General features: G+C 51.5%; 1 protein-coding gene across 9 annotated transcripts in view; it reads right to left on the reverse strand.

Moving 5' to 3' along the window:
- Window positions 1-17,008, reverse strand: part of KIAA1671 — a 184,568-nt gene that overhangs the window by 45,241 nt on the left and 122,319 nt on the right. The window lies entirely within an intron of this gene.

Here is a 17,008-nt window from a genome sequence, read left to right on the forward strand (position 1 = left end):
TCCACTCATTTCAATAATGATCGGAGGCCAACCAGGCTCAGGCTGTAAAAACAACATGCAAGGTACTCAGCCAGGTGGAGAATAGCAAGGAAAAAAACAAAAAACACTAAACCCACCAAAATCCAAAAAGCAAAAAACCCAGGTCCAGCAGTGAGGTTTTCTGGATTCCATGCCTGCCCGAAAGGGGCTGCAGGACCTTAGCCAAGTCATTTCTATCTCGGCTCAGCCCCTTCTCTGAACAAAGAGGGGGAGAGCTAGACCAGATGGAGAGTTCCTCTTCTGGAATTTCAAGGCCCTCTAGGGCCTGTCCCATCAATGCCTGGATGGGAGTGAGTCACATATCTATACACATACCTTCCTCTCCACCCAAGAAAAATAGAGGAAGGAATGTACTATTGTTGACTTCGTATACAGGCAGTTTGGAGAACAGTCCCTTAATGGCAACCGATGTATAGAATTCTAGAGGGGGAAATAAAAATGAGTCGGTACATTTCCTGAAGCGTGTTATGCAAGACATCAATCCAAGCAGAGCGGTTTGTGAATTACATAGTCAATGCATACTACCGAATTCCTCCATTTGGAAGCACGTTCCCACCACCCCCACCAAGATTTAGCATTTTTGAATGTGGTGAAACTGGTGTGTCCAGTCACCGCCACAAGATGTCCCCATTCAGATCAGCAGGCCAATCTACAGCACTTCTCTCAATGGAGATCCCAGACATAGGGAATGACAGTGATGGTCTCTGGAGGAAACTAATGTATATTTGCATAAATAAAAGTCCTCCATTAAAAACATCGCTTAACCACGTGGTTCTTAAATGTACGGTTGCTGGTGTTCCTTAGGCACGGAACATCTATCGTGTTAAGTGTAGCAAAAAGGAATTCTGGGAACCTCTCAGACCAGAAGAGTGAGGTGAAAGACAGCAACGAAATCCTCCATGGGGGCAAGGTGGGAATGGCTGGCTGGACAGGTATCTTCCTAGCCTCACCCTGATACCCAGGGAACACATCTTTGGAGGTCCACTCTGACTCATGACCTCCTCAGAGTTACCATACAGGTGGGTGTTGTGGCCCCCCAGCAGCTTCTAGAAACTTCTCACAGGTATGGAAACCAAGGCTCTGAGAGGGGTAGGAACTTGTCCCTGGTTGCACCTAGAAGCCAAGTGGCAGACCTGGGATTTGATCCTGGGTCCTTCTTACTCAGAAGCCTGGGTCCTTTAAATAATGCTGCCTGACCCAGTGGTTCTCAGGCTCTGGCAGGATCACCTGGGGAGTGCTGAAGACTCCACTTTCCAGGAGAGCAGCCCAGACCAGCTACATCAGACTGCCCAGACACCTAGACATTCTGAGAACCTTAGTTCTCTCAACAGTGGTTTGCAAATCAGGAGGCTGAGAGCCTTACCAGAGTGAAGGTTGAGGAAGCCACCCACATCCCGCTTCCCAATTATGTGTCTTGCTAAATCGCATTGATTTAAAACAAACAGGGATCCAAGAGGGAGCAAGTGTGTCTGGTTTGTTTTGAGTTTTTGTTTTGCTTTTTTTTTAAAGCTTGACTTAAATCAATTCTGGGAATAAGGCACACGTCATTCGTAACCATCTCCCCTACAATAGAAATGACAGCTACCACCACCACGATCACAACAGAGAGTGACAGGTGCCTCCTGAGAGCCCAGGCACTGTACTAAGCAGCTTTACATGCGTCACCTTGGCCTTATCATAGAACAACCCTAGGAGGTGACGTCTCCATTCCCCCCCTTTCAGAGAAGAAGAAGCTGAGGGACAAGTAACCTGCCCCCAGCCATCAGGCCGGGAGGTGGCACCCATGGGATTTGAACCTGGAACCAGACTGCTCACAACCCCAGGTGTCTCCATGAGAGAAGGGATCATGTCACCCTGTTGTTAGAGAGCTGAGAGGAGACCGTGTCTCCACCAACCACGAGGTGCTCCCTGAGTCCGCCCCACACACCAAACAAAACAGGACACAGGCGACAGGCGGGCAGGCAGCCAGGGCCGAAGGTGGCCCCCAGCGCTGAATGGTTTCCTGGGATGACGTCAGCCTGAGCGGGTACAAATGGCCCCTTGACCTGACCAGCCACACAGCCCAGGGGCGGGGAGGGGATGACTTCATCACCACCTCTCCAGAGGGAGTGAACAGCCCTGTGCGACCTGCCAGGCACCGAAGGGAGAAAAACGAAGCCAAAGCCCCCCCTCTTAGCAGCAAAGCCGCAGGAATCTGCTCAGGGGGAATCAGGTACCACTTGTAGGCTCACCTGTGTACCCCAGATCCCTCAGTGAGCATCACAGGGGTTGGGCTGCAGGCAGGCCCCCTAGACTCAGCTCTCTAGGGTGGGACCATGGGGGACCGGCTGGGAAGACTCAGAACTCAGAGTTAGCAGCCCAGGCTCAGAACCACACTTACTACTGTCAGGGGCAAGGCTAGCCCTGTTTGCCCGTCTAGTGTCTGATGGAGGGCAGTGGGTGTTTCCCCGCTTTCCTTTTCCTTTTCTAGCTTTAGGAAAACCTCTTAAGGCACAATCACATTAGTCAAGGAGCAACCTGGATTTGGGGCATTGTGAGTAAGGTGTAGGGGGGCTGGAGCCCTGCTAGCACCCCTCACCTCCTGGCCCCCCCGACCCCATGAAAATCACTGGGAGAATGTATGGTGGAAGTTTCTCTACCTCCCATATTCCACAGGCCTGAGACACTAGGTTCTGCTTTCCTGGGACAGGATAGGTTTGAGGGCAGTGGGAAGAGGGGCTCTGGGCCCAGAGGTGCCAGGGAGGGCACCAGCCATGCCTGACCTCTCAGGGGAGGCCCAGACATGCAGGGAATCCCACAGGGCACATCCCATCCAGACATCGGCGCTTTCTCCATCCCAATAGGACAGGCATTTTTTTTTTTTTTTAAAGATTTTATTTATTTATTTGACAGAGGGAGAGATCACAAGTAGGCAGACAGTCAGGCAGAGAGAGAAGGGGAAGCAAGCCTGCTTCCTGCGGAGCAGAGAGCCCAATGCAGGGCTCGACCTCAGAACACTGAGATCATGACCTGAGCCAAAGGCAGCGGCTTAATCCACTGAGCCACCCAGGCACCCCAGGACAGGCATTTATTTTGTTAGCAATCGGACTTTATGGGATCTTTTCAGCATGCTGAAGTCTTCCTAGGATGATGACTTTCTTCCTGTACTATTTCAAACCTTCATGTAACAGCTAATCAAGTTAAGTAATGATCACAAGCATAGGCGGCCTGAAGAGGTTTGGGATCAGACAAAACAGATTTCATTCATTCATTCACTCTTCACTCATTCATTCAAGGTGTGGTTGTTAAGTGCCAGATAAGGCAGACCGATTGGAAGAGGCATAAAATAATTTTGCGGGGGAGGGGTGTGAGAATGTTCTAGATCTTAGTAGGTGTGGGTTAGACGGGTACGAGCATTTGTCAAAACTCATCAAGCTGAATGCTTAAGACATATATGCATTTTGCTGTATGGAACTCACACCTCCAAAATATTTATCATATTTTATGTATGTATTTATAATATTCTTATGACAATGAATATGATAATACTCGTACCAATACTAAGCACATTTATTTTTTTAAGACTTTATTTACTTATTTGAGAGACAGAGGGAGAGAGCTTGCATGTGTGCACACAAGGAAGGGGCAGAGGGGTTGGGACAGAAAAGGAAAGAATCCCAAAAGGATCCCACAACCCTGAGATCATGACTCAAACCTAAACCAAGAGTCAGACACATAACAGGACGAGCCCCCCAGGCACCCCAATACAAAGCATATTCAGAGCCAGCTAAGTGCCAGATATGGTCCCCAGTGACATATCCTTCAGGACAACCCTATGAGGTGCTAACATTATCCCCCTTCGAAATCAGGACACTGAGGCACAGAGCCGGGAAGGAACTTGCCTCTGTCGCACAGCTAGTAGGCTGCAAAGCTGGGATTTATCCAACTAGCTGTGATACCTAATTAGCTTTATCTAACTAGCATGGTCTGACTCAACAAAACAGAGAGGCCACTGTCCTCACAGCACTTAGGGTAAAACATAACTCAGCACCCCAGCCACTCAGCTCACGGGGCCATCAGTGCAGAGAAGTAGAAGGGAGAAGCTCCAGCCTCGGTGGGCAAGGGCCCCGGCCATGAAGCGTGTGCTCCTTTCCACGTGACCCCTGAGGGTGATCATGGGAGTAGAGTACTATCAGGCATGTGAAAGCACCCAGTACCGCGGCCGGCACATAGCAGGTGAACTATTTAAATGAGCAGAGGGTGGGATCGAAATGAGCTAGTAAGAAACCTTTCTCCTTGGCTTTGAAAGGATTCCAGATGGGGGCCAGGGAAGGCTGTCTGACTCCAACCCCATGCAGCCATATAAACAAAGACGGGTGAGCCCAGAGCAACTGCGAGAATCCTGGGATCCAGGGAGATGACTTAGGGAGGACAGGATGCAGAGATGGGGCAGGGCAGAGGCACCCACAGAAAGCCCAAGTGGCCCAGAGGGTACCAAACAGGGATGCCAAGAATAAAGCTGGACCTGCTCTAGCTGGTCAAGACAAGGTCTGAACCCCCAAGTCCCTGAGACTTGACCACTGTAGGCCCGGTGACCCTATGGGGAGGACACTCTGCTGTTAGAGAACTCTGGTTTAAATCTAGAGCCTCTCCATGCCATGTTCCTAGCAAGAAACCCCGGCTGCCCTGAGCCCTATAAGTTATCCATCCAGCGAACCTGGCTGGTGGCCATCCCAGAGCAGAGTCCATTCCTGTGTCTGTCTCTATGTTCACTCGTTCATCCGACCATCAGCTATTTATGGAGTAGCACGAATGTGTGAGGTGAGTGCTGAGCCTGGAAGACCAGAAAGCACAAACAGTTCTCAGCATAGCCTCCTGGTCCAGCAAGAATCACTAGGGAGAATTTGGAAGAAAGTGCAGACACACCTGTACAATCAGAACACAGGTGCTGACGATCCATGTACCATGTGTATGTTCATTCATTCATTCACTCATCCATCCATCCATCCATCCATCCATCCACTCATTCATTCAAGTACAAGACGTCCCCTCGAGCAAATCCACAGCATGCCCTCCTGTAATGACACACTGTCCTTGAGAGCTGGGACCAGCTCTGGCTTTTTCCCTGCTGATCCCCAGGCCTCCAGCTGTGCCTGGCACACAGTAGATATTCAAGAGATATCTGCTGACTGAGTGAATTGTGTGAAGGAACTGGCTATCCAAGTGCGGCACCCATGGGCCTGTCTCCATCTGGGGCTCCTGCTATAATGGCAGATTCTGGGGCCTGCCTCAGCCCCGTAAGAGCTCCACCTGAGACTCTTCTCAGCGAACCAGCACCCAAGCACCCTCCAAAGTCTTGACTTCAGTCCTCCCAGGGTTAGCCTGGGAGTCACCCAGTTACCCAAAGTCAGACAACAACGCTCAAAGAAGTCAAGGTCACTGGCCAAGGCCCAAGACAGAGGAAGTAGCTGTGGTGGGATTCAAACCCAGGCCTCCCGTCTACACTGCCCCTGTGTTTCCTCCATCCCTCATCTGCCTAGGGCCAACAAACGCCACTTAGGCAGCCCCTACTCTTCCTGGTGGTTTGGCTCAGGGGAGGGATTACATTTTCCCACCGATGGCACAGAGCTGCTGAAAATCCATGGGACTCACATTATACAGAGCTCTGACAGTCTGTTTCTTTTTCCAGCCCTCCCCCAAAAGGCCCTGTATTTATGCATGAGGAAAGGAAAAAAATCTCCAGCGTAGGATACGAAAAACCTCCAACTGTTGTTCCCTCAGTTAGAGAGCAGAATGTCTCTGATTAACCCTTTGTAGCCACTTCCTTCCTAATTAGCGGCCACTGTTAAAGACTCCCCCCTACCACCACAGGCACGAAATATGCTTCCTTATCAAGTAGCCGACTCAGGGGCAAGAGGGAGGGCTCAGAGTGGCGTGTCCTGCAGGGTGGGTGGGGAAGCCATGTGGCAGCAAAGGAGTCTGGGAGGGTGGCTGGGAGCGACTGGCTCCATCTCTGTAGCCCAGGCCCACCGGCTCTCCTTGAAATTCCTGTGCCACTGTTTCATCATTCCAGATAGGGGAATGGCCTGTGCATGGGCCGGGAAGAGGTGACTGGAAAGGGAGACCAGATACAGTGAAACTCACATGATTACCAACAACTACCACATGCCAGGTGCTCTGGGGGGCGTTTTACACCTGTGATGAAGGAATTCTTGCTGTCGTAAGTAGATGATTTCCTTTTTACAGATGGGGAAATTGAGGCTTAGGCAAAGTCACACAGCTAGCAGATGGAGGATTGGAGATTTGCATCCAGGCTGATCCCACTGGGAGGCCTTAAAAGGTCACACTAGAGCCTTCATTTACAGATAGGGAAACTAGGTTCACAGCAGATGCTATGGAGAAGAGGTTGGCTCAGGGCTGCAGAGTCTGGATATGCAACTTAACCACTTTCTGAAAACTTCCCAGAGGTGGGAACTGTCTCATGATCTTTCATGCCTCTCACACAGAGTTTTGCAAACAGCAGCTCTGGTGCTCAGCTCTGAAGGATATCAAGGCTGAGAACCGCACATTCCCTAAATGTCCCAACTTTGACTTTAGAAACCCAAGTTCCAGGTCTGGATCTGTCCCTGACTTGTTGCATGACTTTCTGTAGGTCTCTTTCCTTCTCTGAATCTTGGTTTCCCCAACATGAAAAGAGTCAGATGGAATGATCTAGATGTTCTGACAAAGCTCAGGAGAGCTCTCAGAAGAGGAACTCTGTGCTGAAGTCCCGTCTCTGGTGACCTGTTTACACTTGCTTTCAGTGCTCATATAAAAACTTTTATGGACAATGAAACTCTGTTTACCCATCATCCACCGGGGCAGCCACCTTGGTCCACTCTTTGAACTTAGCACCAGAGGTTCTAGAACCTTCCGGGTACTTCCTGCCAAAATGTCTGCAGAGGCTGGAGGAGGCAGCTGTCTCAACACAGCCCTACAACTATCACTCCCCCTCCCAAGAGCAGAAGACAACTACCAGGAAGAAAGGACAGACTTCTAGCCACTACCTGAGGAATTATAGATGTTAAATTATAGGTGTGCCCAGGGAGGGCCATTTCTAGAAATCAGGCTGGTGAGTGACAGGAATGTGGGCTGCCGGGTAATTTCTGGCTTCGGCAGAAAGCAAATATTTGGATGCAAAGCCTGACGACACAGGACTGGGAATTCAGCAGATCAAAAAAAGTATCTTTGAATGCAGGGGGATATGCCCCAGCCACCCTTCCCCTTCCCCCTCCTGTGACAGGTCACAACCAGAATGACAATAAAGCATTGACTGTGTGCTGAGAGCCATGCGGGGTGCCTGACAAACATGTCATGTCATCCTCATAACGCCTTTGTCAGCAGACACGATTTGCTCCATTTTGTAGCCAATAGGGGCAAAAAAATTTTTATCAGAGTCAAAAGGCCTGCCCAAATTACATCAGGAGTCAAAGGTTATCTTACCTAAAAGTTAGGAAATTCCAAAGCCCTACCGATGTCTTGGCTTCTCTCAGAGTCAGTCAACGAAGGTCATGTGGTTATTAAGGTGCCTCGCAGGGACCTCAAGTTACATTTCTGGGCTCTCATGTTGGACTCCTCCCGTTCATACATCAGTGGTTCTCAGCTGGGGGCGATTTTGCTCCCAAGGGACATTTAGTCAATTCTACAAACACTGGCCAGAGGCCAGAGGCGCTGCACAACACCCCTATCACAGAGAAGGATCTGGCCCTAAGGGTCAATGTGGCCATGGCATGAAACCCTGATCTACATCATGGTGCCTCAAGGCACACCAGGTCTCTCTACCTGTAGTCCTGATGGGGAGAGACAAGAAATGAAGCATCAGCGGGCCTGAGCCAGAGTCCAGGTTGTAAACTGGGTGACTTTGGACAAGTCCCATCTTCTCCTGGAGCTTCAGTTTTATCATCTGTAAAGCACAGATGACAAAAATAACACCTACTTTGGGGTGGGGGGAGGGCCGAGGGTGTGATAAGACATTGTGCTTTGTTCTGTGGCTGGCACGTGGGAAGTGCTCAAGACGAGTTACTCCATAAGCCTTAATTTCCCCACCTGTGAAATGGGATGATAGCCTCTGCCTTGGAGTGATGCTCAAGTTTTCTTCCTCCCACACTGTTATACAGGCATCCCGTTTTCCCAGATGGCTTTGCTACAAGACACTAACAGCCTGGAGGGAAGGCAGCCATACCAAGCTGCGGAACCAGCAGAGCACTCACTGTGGGGAAGAAATAAACATTCTGTATTGAGCCGCTGAGAGCTGATGGTTTGTTACTGCAGCATGACATGCCCTAACTGACTGATATGTTGGGAATATAGGAGGATAATGGCAGCTAATATTTACTACATACTCTCTAGGTTCTGGGCGCTGTGCTACATGCTTCACCAGGAAACCAACACTCACAGAAGTAAAATCCTCTGCCTGAGGTCCCACAGCTAGTCAGTGACAGAGCTGGGATTCAAACTCAGATCTGCCTGAAGGGAGAGCAAAGCTCTCAACTGCATTGACCTAATTCTACCTGTACCTCTGCCCCCCTCCCCCACCCCCAATCAGAAAAAAGCAGCCAAGGACAGCAAATCTATGTTAAAAAGCCAAAAGCAGAAACTGTTCACAAGCTTTGCAATGTTGAACTCCTGGCATAAGTTCTGTTTTAGGATCCTCCTTTCTGTGGAGTGGGGCAGTCTGAGTGGACCTAGAGACGAATGCTGGAGAAAAGCCACTCTTGCATATGAGGCTCCCAAATCAGTGTGGAGAGTTTGCTACTGTGTCTGGCTCAGGCTTTATGATGAATGTTTGATGAGTTAAATATGGGTGATGAGCACTTAGGATCCAAGAAATGGGTTCCATCCTGTGCCAGGAGATTCACGCCAACTCCAAAAAGGGTGCATTGCTCAAAAGCCTCTGGGACCCTAGACCCAGGCTGGCTGAGCAGCCTCCTTTACAAGCAAGAACACTGGAGGCAAGAAAAGCCTCCAGGGGGAAGCCTGAAAGCTACCCCATGACAGACCTAGGGCAGGTCACGTGAGTTCTTCCCACTGCATTTACTCATCTGTGAGAGGAAGCAGTAAGTAATACTCCCTAGCCACGCTCAGACTCTTGCTTGCTGTAGGTATAAGAGAGAAGCATCTGGTATTCATTGTCTGTTGCTGTGTAACAAGTAGTCCCCAAAACACAGCGGCCCCAAACGACAGCCATGTGTGCTCTCTCCCAGTTACTGGCAGTCAGGGATCTAGGAGGGGCTGAGCTGAGCAGTCCCGGCTCACAGTGTCTCATGAGGTGGGGCTTGAACCGTTGACCAGAGATGCAGCACCCCCCGCCCCCCGCAGGCTGAAGGACCTGCTTCCAAGCCCAGTCATGTGACTGGTGGCATGTCTTGCCTCCTTGCCATGTGGGACCTCTCTACGGGGCTGCCCGCGTGTCCTCGAACCGTGGCAGGTCGCTTCCCCCAGAGTGCAGGCTCCAAGAGAGGGAAAGTGTACACCAGGGGGGCAGCTGCAGGGTCTCTGTGACTTGACCTCAGGAGTGACGCTGAGACTTTCAGCTGGATTCTCTCAGTCACGCAAGCCCACCTGGACTGGCTGGGGAGGCTACTTCCCCGCGCTGAACGTCGGAAGGCAAGGATCCGTGGGGGCCACTCTGAGGCTGCCCATGTGTCTTGCCAAACATTAGGCACTAATCAAAGAACAACAATGAGAATGACAGTCACCATTTGCTGAGATTCACGTATGCGCCTGGCACCGTCCTGGCACTATGCTGGGTTCCATGGGCATCACCTCAGGATTGCCTCCACCACGGCCGGGGGTGAAGTAATAGCATCGTTCCCATCTTACAGAAGATGGACATCAAGAGACAAAGCAACCTGCCCAAAGTCGCCTAGCAACTGAGAGGCAGAGCCGGGATTCAAATCCATGGCTCTGATCTCTCTTACATGACCATGGCGTGCTGGAGCTGGCCTGCCCTGGCTGCCCAGAGACAACCATGGGTCCGTTCAGGATCCACTGTGAGCCGGTGGTTTAACACAGCCATTACATTAAATAAACACACAGTTAGGGACGCCTGGGTGGCTCAGTCAGTGAAGCATCTGCCTTCAGCTCAGGTCCACATTCTCAGCATCCTGGGATCCAGCCCTGCCCCCCATCCCTCTGGCTCCAGGGAGTCTGCATCCCCCACCTTGGTCTCTCTCAAATAAATAAACAATCTTTAGCAAAATAAAGTAATTAAATAAACACACAATTAAACCAATTCCACCAAAAGCAAGGGTAACAAATATTCAAATCTTATTATTCCCTAATCATCACCTTCTACTATTACCTATGGCCCTGAGGTCATGGATGTCTGTACTGAGTCTTCCTGGTGCAAGGGCTCCATGGCCATGGAGCACTGCGGGTCCTTTCCTGGCTCCAGGTGCTTGGACGGTGGGTCCCTAGCTTGCCACCGCCCCCAGTGGGAGGATTTACACCCTGGGGACAGATAGGTGCTTCAAATCAGGGCTTCCCCCTATCCCCCAAGACCCAGAGGTAAAACATCTACAGCAAACCACAGTAAGAACTCAATATGCCACTTCCTCTCCTAAGGAATTATCTTGATGACTCCTTGCTAAATACCTCATTCTTCATGAAACCCCCAAATATAACATTCCCCGTGACACGTATCAATCCAGATTTCCTTCCTGTGACGTTTCACTTCCGGATGAGGAAGCAAGAGGGGCCTGTCTGGACAAAACATCTGAGATTTGTAAAATGCTGAAAGGGAGAGGAAAAGCCAGAGTCACAGAAGCCCCCTGACCCCCCGGGGTCACAGAGACAGAAGGGAGGGGGGGTTAAACCTCAGGGACTGCTCAGAAAGCCAGACAAAGGGATGCAAGCCAGACCCACTCTGTAGTCACTCTAGAGAGCCACAGGTGGGGAAGGACTCACTCCTCCAGCCAGAGGGCTGCAGGGCCAAGAACAATGTTTTGGTTTTGTTTTTTCCCCTAAAGATATGTAAAACTGCTACGTTTCTGAAAGGCCAGAAAGACAGGGAGGACTGACAATTTAGTTTGAGGGAGGGAGGAAAAAAGACAGGAAGGAAATACATTTGAATGCCAAAACTGGTTCACACTGATGTGAGAATAATGGGTGGATTTTGTTTTCACTCAGTTTCTCTACACTTTCCAAATAGAGATGAGCACACCCCCCTTTCTTAGTTGGGGGAGGGCAGAGGAGATCAACATAATTTGGCACAAGCAGAGCCCCTGCCGGGCAGCTGAGCCCTTTGTCCTGCCCTGCCCATCTCTCCAGGTCTTTCCCAGAGGGCCCCGGCCCCTGGCCCAGCCTTTAGCCCTGGCTGGCTCCATGAAGGGGCCATTGTTTTCAGGATGACATCATTCTGTTGCCTGGAGGGTGAAAAGGAGCCCTGAGATTGGGCGCGGCAGGGCCAGCCCTAGAGAAAGCGGCCTGGCCACCTCACACTGGTCTCTGGGGTGGCAGTTAAATTCAACACACCAGCTGGATGCCCTAAGGGGTGGCCTGGGAGCAGGACACCTTGGTGGGGCTCTGGATGTGCCCTGGCAAGCAGCACTTGGCACTGGCCTCGGGAGATGGAGAAAGGGGTCTTGGCAGCTGGACCCTACTCCCCAAAAGGCTAGTCTCGGGAGCAATGGAACAACCTGTACCTGGCACACAGTAGGTGCTCAATAAGTGGGAGCAGCAGAGGTGAAGAGAGCCACAGGAGCGCTCCAGGCAGAGGGAACCAGGAAGGCAAAGGCCCTGGTCCTGGAAAGAACCCCAGACCTCCCTGGGCTGGACTTCTGGTGTCCACTCTTAGAAGGGGTGTAGCTGGCCTCAGTTTACCCATTTGCAAGATGGAGAGGGCACCACAAGGGGAACACAAAAATAAAGGAGAGAGGATTTTAGGAAGGCAGACATAACGTCGCAGGCCTTGCAGTCTGGTGGAGGGCACAGAATAAATGAGTGAGAGGAAGGGAGCACAATTGAGATCAGAGGCAGGAAGATATTAATGAGGGTGCAGAGGAGAGAAACACTGCAGGGATTCTCCCCCAGCCTCAGCTCTCAGGAAGTCTCTCTGTGTGGAGGGGAAGAGAGGGGGAAGAGCATTCCAGGCAGAGGAAATAGTGAGGGCAAGCCCTCTGGGTCCAGGAGGAGCTGGCATAGACTGAAGAAGAGCAGGAAGTCAGAGTGGCAGGAGTCGAAAGAGCATGGAGGACAGCAGTTAGGAACTGAAGTTGAGAGGGAAGGACAGCCAGGTTTTGCAGGGCCCTGAAGGCCATGGTCAGAGGCTGGGACTTTCTAAGTCTGGGGTAAGGCAGGGGAATGTCTTGACCCCTTGGGTGGCTGGACAGAGGATGGACTGGAGGGGAAGGGCCGGAATGGGGAGAGTGGTAGGTTGACTAATGACCTCCAAAAACACCTGTTCACATCCTGACCCCCCGCACCTGTGAATGTGACTTTACTTGGGGAAAAAAAAGAAAAGGTCTTTGCAGATGGAACGAAGTTAAGTCTCTCAAGACATGATCATGATGGATTATCCGGTGGGCCCTAAACCCAGTGACAAGTGTCCTTATAAGAGACAGAGGTCAAGTCCACATGAAGGCACAGGCAGGGACTGGAGTGACGCAGCCACAGGCCACAGAGCACCTGGAGCCACCAGAAGCTGCCAGGGGTAGGAGGGATCCTGAGCCTAGGCAGGAGGTGTGGCCTGACCGCACCTGCACTGGGGGCTTCTGGCTTCAGACTTGGAAAGGGAGAGGCTTCCCTCCGCTTCCAAGACACAAGGGTTGTGGTCATTTATTAGAACAGCCTGAAGAAACGGATAACGAAAGAAGCATTGATCAAATCAGGGCTTTGGAAGACGAGAGCCACAAACCCCTCTCCTTTCAAAATCTCTTCCACTTGCTAAGAAAAGGGTGTGTGTGTCTGTGTGCATGTGTGTCTGTGAGTGTGTGTGTGTGTGAGTGTGTGTGCGCGTGTGCAGTGGGGAGACGCTGGGCCCTGCTGAATATTTTAAGCATCTACTTCACTCCATAATTGACAAAGAACCAAATACTCCCACTCAGCCTGGGCTGGAGTACTGAACACAGAGCCTGGGCTCCAGTGCTCACAGGGGGAGCCCCAGGGCAGGGCATGGCTAGGGGCCACGCAGCACTGGAGTCCTGGCCTCAGCCACCCACTCCAGCTGTGTGACCCTAGGCCCGTGACTCGACCTCTCTGTGCTTCGACTTCTCATCCATGAAACTTGGGGCTAGCCCCCCACCCCATTTCCCACAGGGATGCCAGTTTCTGGCAAGAATCAGGTGCCTGCCCTTCTTTCTTTCCCTAACTCTGGAGATGGGGGACATACACAGGCTACAGTGACCAGTCCTCCAAACCAAATTATACACAACCAGCTCTCAGCTGGGATGGTGGGTGGGGGAATTGGGGGGGCCAATTCTGCTCCCAGGGGACACTGGGCAGCAACCAGAGACATTTTTTTTGGTTGTCATGACTGGGAGGGTGCTCCTGGCATGTCCCAGGGAGAACCCTTCCATACACAGGACTGCACTCTCCCCGCCAAAGAATTATCTGGCCCAAGACACCCACAGTAGTGACACTCAGAGACTCGGATATGCAGCAGCAGTCTGATGATACGGATGGGTCTTTGCTATTTCAAGATCATTTCCTGACTTCTGGCACATGCATGATGTAGTTGTGTGCTGATGTGTATCATTGTCCACCTGGATCCTAGAAAGGACCGTTAGGGACAGGAGTAGTGTCTGTGTGTCCACTGTACACTACCTCCCCTCGGCTGGCACCCTTGGGACACACTCAACCCATGCAGGTGGGCTGAAAACACAAGGACATGAGGATACACAGGTAAGACACACCCTGTGTTTAGTGCAGAGCCTGGCACACAAGAAATGTCCATGGGAGGCCAGCCAGACCCTTACTCTCTTTCCTGAGGCAATTGATCTGGACACCCGGGCAGGTGGGACTTGGAGCCACAGACTCCAAGCCCCAGCCCCTGAGCCATCAGAGTGACCTGTGATGCATAGTCGTAAAGTACTTCCTGTGTGGGGGGCACTTAACAGTGGCCAGGGGTGTGTGCTGTTCTTGCTCTATCCTCGTGGAACACCCACCACCCAGGTGAAAACCCATTTTACAGATAAGCACACAGAAGTCCAAAGAGGTGATTTAATGTGCCCAAGGTCACTTGGCCGGCACACGGAGGACTCGAAACCTGATCTCAAGTCTGTCCTGTTCCAGATCCCTCTGGGTAGCATTCCCTGACCCTGGAGACCCCCCACTTCCCGCTTCTATTCCAGCCTTGGCCTCTGTGGCACTGCCATTGTTCCTGGGTTCTGGAACTTTCTGTCTGGCCTCTACTTGAGAGTCCATCTAGTCTGCTGGGTTTCCTTCTCAGGCTCACTGGGTTGCAGCACAAACGTGCCTCTTCCTGTCTTTGTCGCACAGAGACAATGCGTTTGTTTTTCCCTCTCTCCCCCTTTTATTCCTTGGAATCAGAGGCAAGCCATTAGCAAATTATTTCAAGGCTGGTCTTAGAAAACATTTCAGGGCCTGCCTTTGAGGGTTACTTTATGCCTGTGATAGATTCTTCCACAGCGCTCTGAGTAAATACGAGCCTGAGGCTGGACTTGGAACAGAACAAACTTTTTAGATAAATCACGTACAAGTTCAAGTCCTAAGGACCAAAAGCCCGCTGCCCTCCCCACCCCAGCATGGGATAGTCCCCTTGTCCCCAAACTCTCAAGTAATTGTCTCTGGCTTTACCAAGTTTCCTCCTATAAAACAAATATTTAAGTGGGGCCCCCAAGTAAAAGGGGGCGTGTGTGGATTTTCCAGTTCACTGGGAATCTCTGAAGGAACGGCTGGAGAGAAAAGGTCTGGTTGTGGCAACGGCAGACTTTGAAGGCAATGAAACCACACGCTAGGCATGGCTGCATGAGCCCCATGTTTACAGGCACGTCCTTGCTGATAAATAATAATCGTGGGGAATAGAAACACGAAGTGATGATAATCCCCCTTTCGCAGATGAGGAAGCTGAGGCTTCCCTCACCCCGCCGAGTCCAAACATCGCGATATCCAACAGGGAGGAGGCGTTTCCAAGCGTGTCTGCCGGGCGCTCGTTTCGACCTCCACATGATGCCGTGGTTCACCCCACTTCACAGAAGAAGAAACTGACGCCTCCTAATGGGTCAAATCCCTCAACCAGGACATGGCAGAGTCTGAGTCAAGTTCTCAACTCCAACACCAGCTGGTGCTCACGGCTCAGTAGATGCCAAGTGCTCAATCTGGGGCAGGGGCCCGAAGCCCCGAGTTATTTAGCCCCTACTTACACAGCGACAGGCGCTGGGACACAATAGCGAGCAGAGAAGGCACAGCCTAACTGCATTCATTCCTCCACCAAGCTGGGGAGGCAGGCCACACAGCAGCTGACATACCACACAGGGTGACAAGGCCTGAGAGATTTGAGCCAGTGCCGAGGGTCAAACAGCTCCGAGGGCGAGAGAGCTGAACATTAGGAAACCCCATGCCCTGAACTGCACTGCCACAGAGGGGATGGGAGAGAGATTCATAGAGACAGAGGCAGACAAAGAGAGACAGAGAGATGTGCACATAGAGACAGAGAGATAGAAACAGAGAGAAAGAGGTACAGAAAGAGTGAATGAGAGGCTTCCTCTCCCTGGCCCAGGAAACCCCTTCCAGATGATTCTTCCAAGGCTATACAGCAGCATAGATCCACCAGAAAACATGTCATATTAATGAGAGCTGCGTGTCTGCATCTGACCGCCTGCCTTGCTGTGTGATCCTGGGGGAGTCACCACACCTCTCTGGGGACACTGAGTCCCTGCACCCATCAGGGCAGCTGGGAGATTTCAGTAACCAGAAGCATGCAGAGGGCCAACTCAGAGCCTGGTTGACCCCATGGCTTCATCGCTCAAAGCTGGGGCCCATCATGACCATCAGCTCATATCACCATGCTGAACCCAGAGAAGGAGTTGGCTGAGCCCTTCACCTTCAGGCTCTTTTGAGCTGGGCTGACACTGTCTGGTGGCAGAAGCCTCCTCTGTGAAAACAGCAAGCCCTCTCTTTGAGTTCAGCCCTGGTCAGAGAGGGGGGCTTCCCTGAAGTTATTGGGAAGGTCTGGGGAGAAAAAAGGAGGAGCCTGGACCGGGTAGTTCAAAGCCTGGGATCCTGGCCCTGGTTTTGCCATTCACTCACTGTGCTTCTCCAGGAAGGTGCCTTTCCCTCTCTGGGCCCAGTGCCACCTCTCTAAATCCTCAGTGAGTTTCCTGAGATCGATTCTTTACCATCTCCTAGGAGGAATAGTCATTGCACCCTGCTCTCCTAATCCCATAGAGCCTGCCCAGAGTGAGAGAAGACAGAGCCCCCCCACCCCCAGGACCCACACCAAGCCCCAGGCTCACAGCCCAGCAGGTGAGGCTGCCCACCGCCTAGGGTCTCCTTGGATACTCAGAGGCCACTTTGCAATTTCGTTTACAACAAGATAACAAAAGCCCTAACTCAACACACATGTGACAAACACTTGGCCACCCTGGGAGGGTCAGAGGAGATGAAGCAGGTGTCAACTAATCCTCCCTAAAAATAGGGGAGCACAAGCATTTGTGTCTGGGATCTGAGTGTCGGCACTTCCAGATAAACCAACGGGCACAGCAAACCCGACCCACATGCCAGCCCCATCCTTGCAGACGCGGAATACGCTTCCTGAGCTTCGGGAGAGGGAGTAATTCCACCGGCCCGGGGAATCACCTCTGATGCCTCTTTTCTGAGGCACAGGGAACAGGAAACGGCAGGGATTGATTGACAATGATTCTGGAAGAGGCAACTTTCCTGGTTGGATCTAGGGACCCCCCTCTCCACAACTCTGGGGGAGCACTGGAGGGGAGGAGTTTTTACTGTGGCTTTAATATTTAAAACAAAACAAAAACCCAAAAAACATAAT

The sequence above is a fragment of the Mustela nivalis genome (assembly GCF_964662115.1).
Source record: "Mustela nivalis genome assembly, chromosome: 14".
NCBI classification, from domain to species: domain Eukaryota; kingdom Metazoa; phylum Chordata; class Mammalia; order Carnivora; family Mustelidae; genus Mustela; species Mustela nivalis.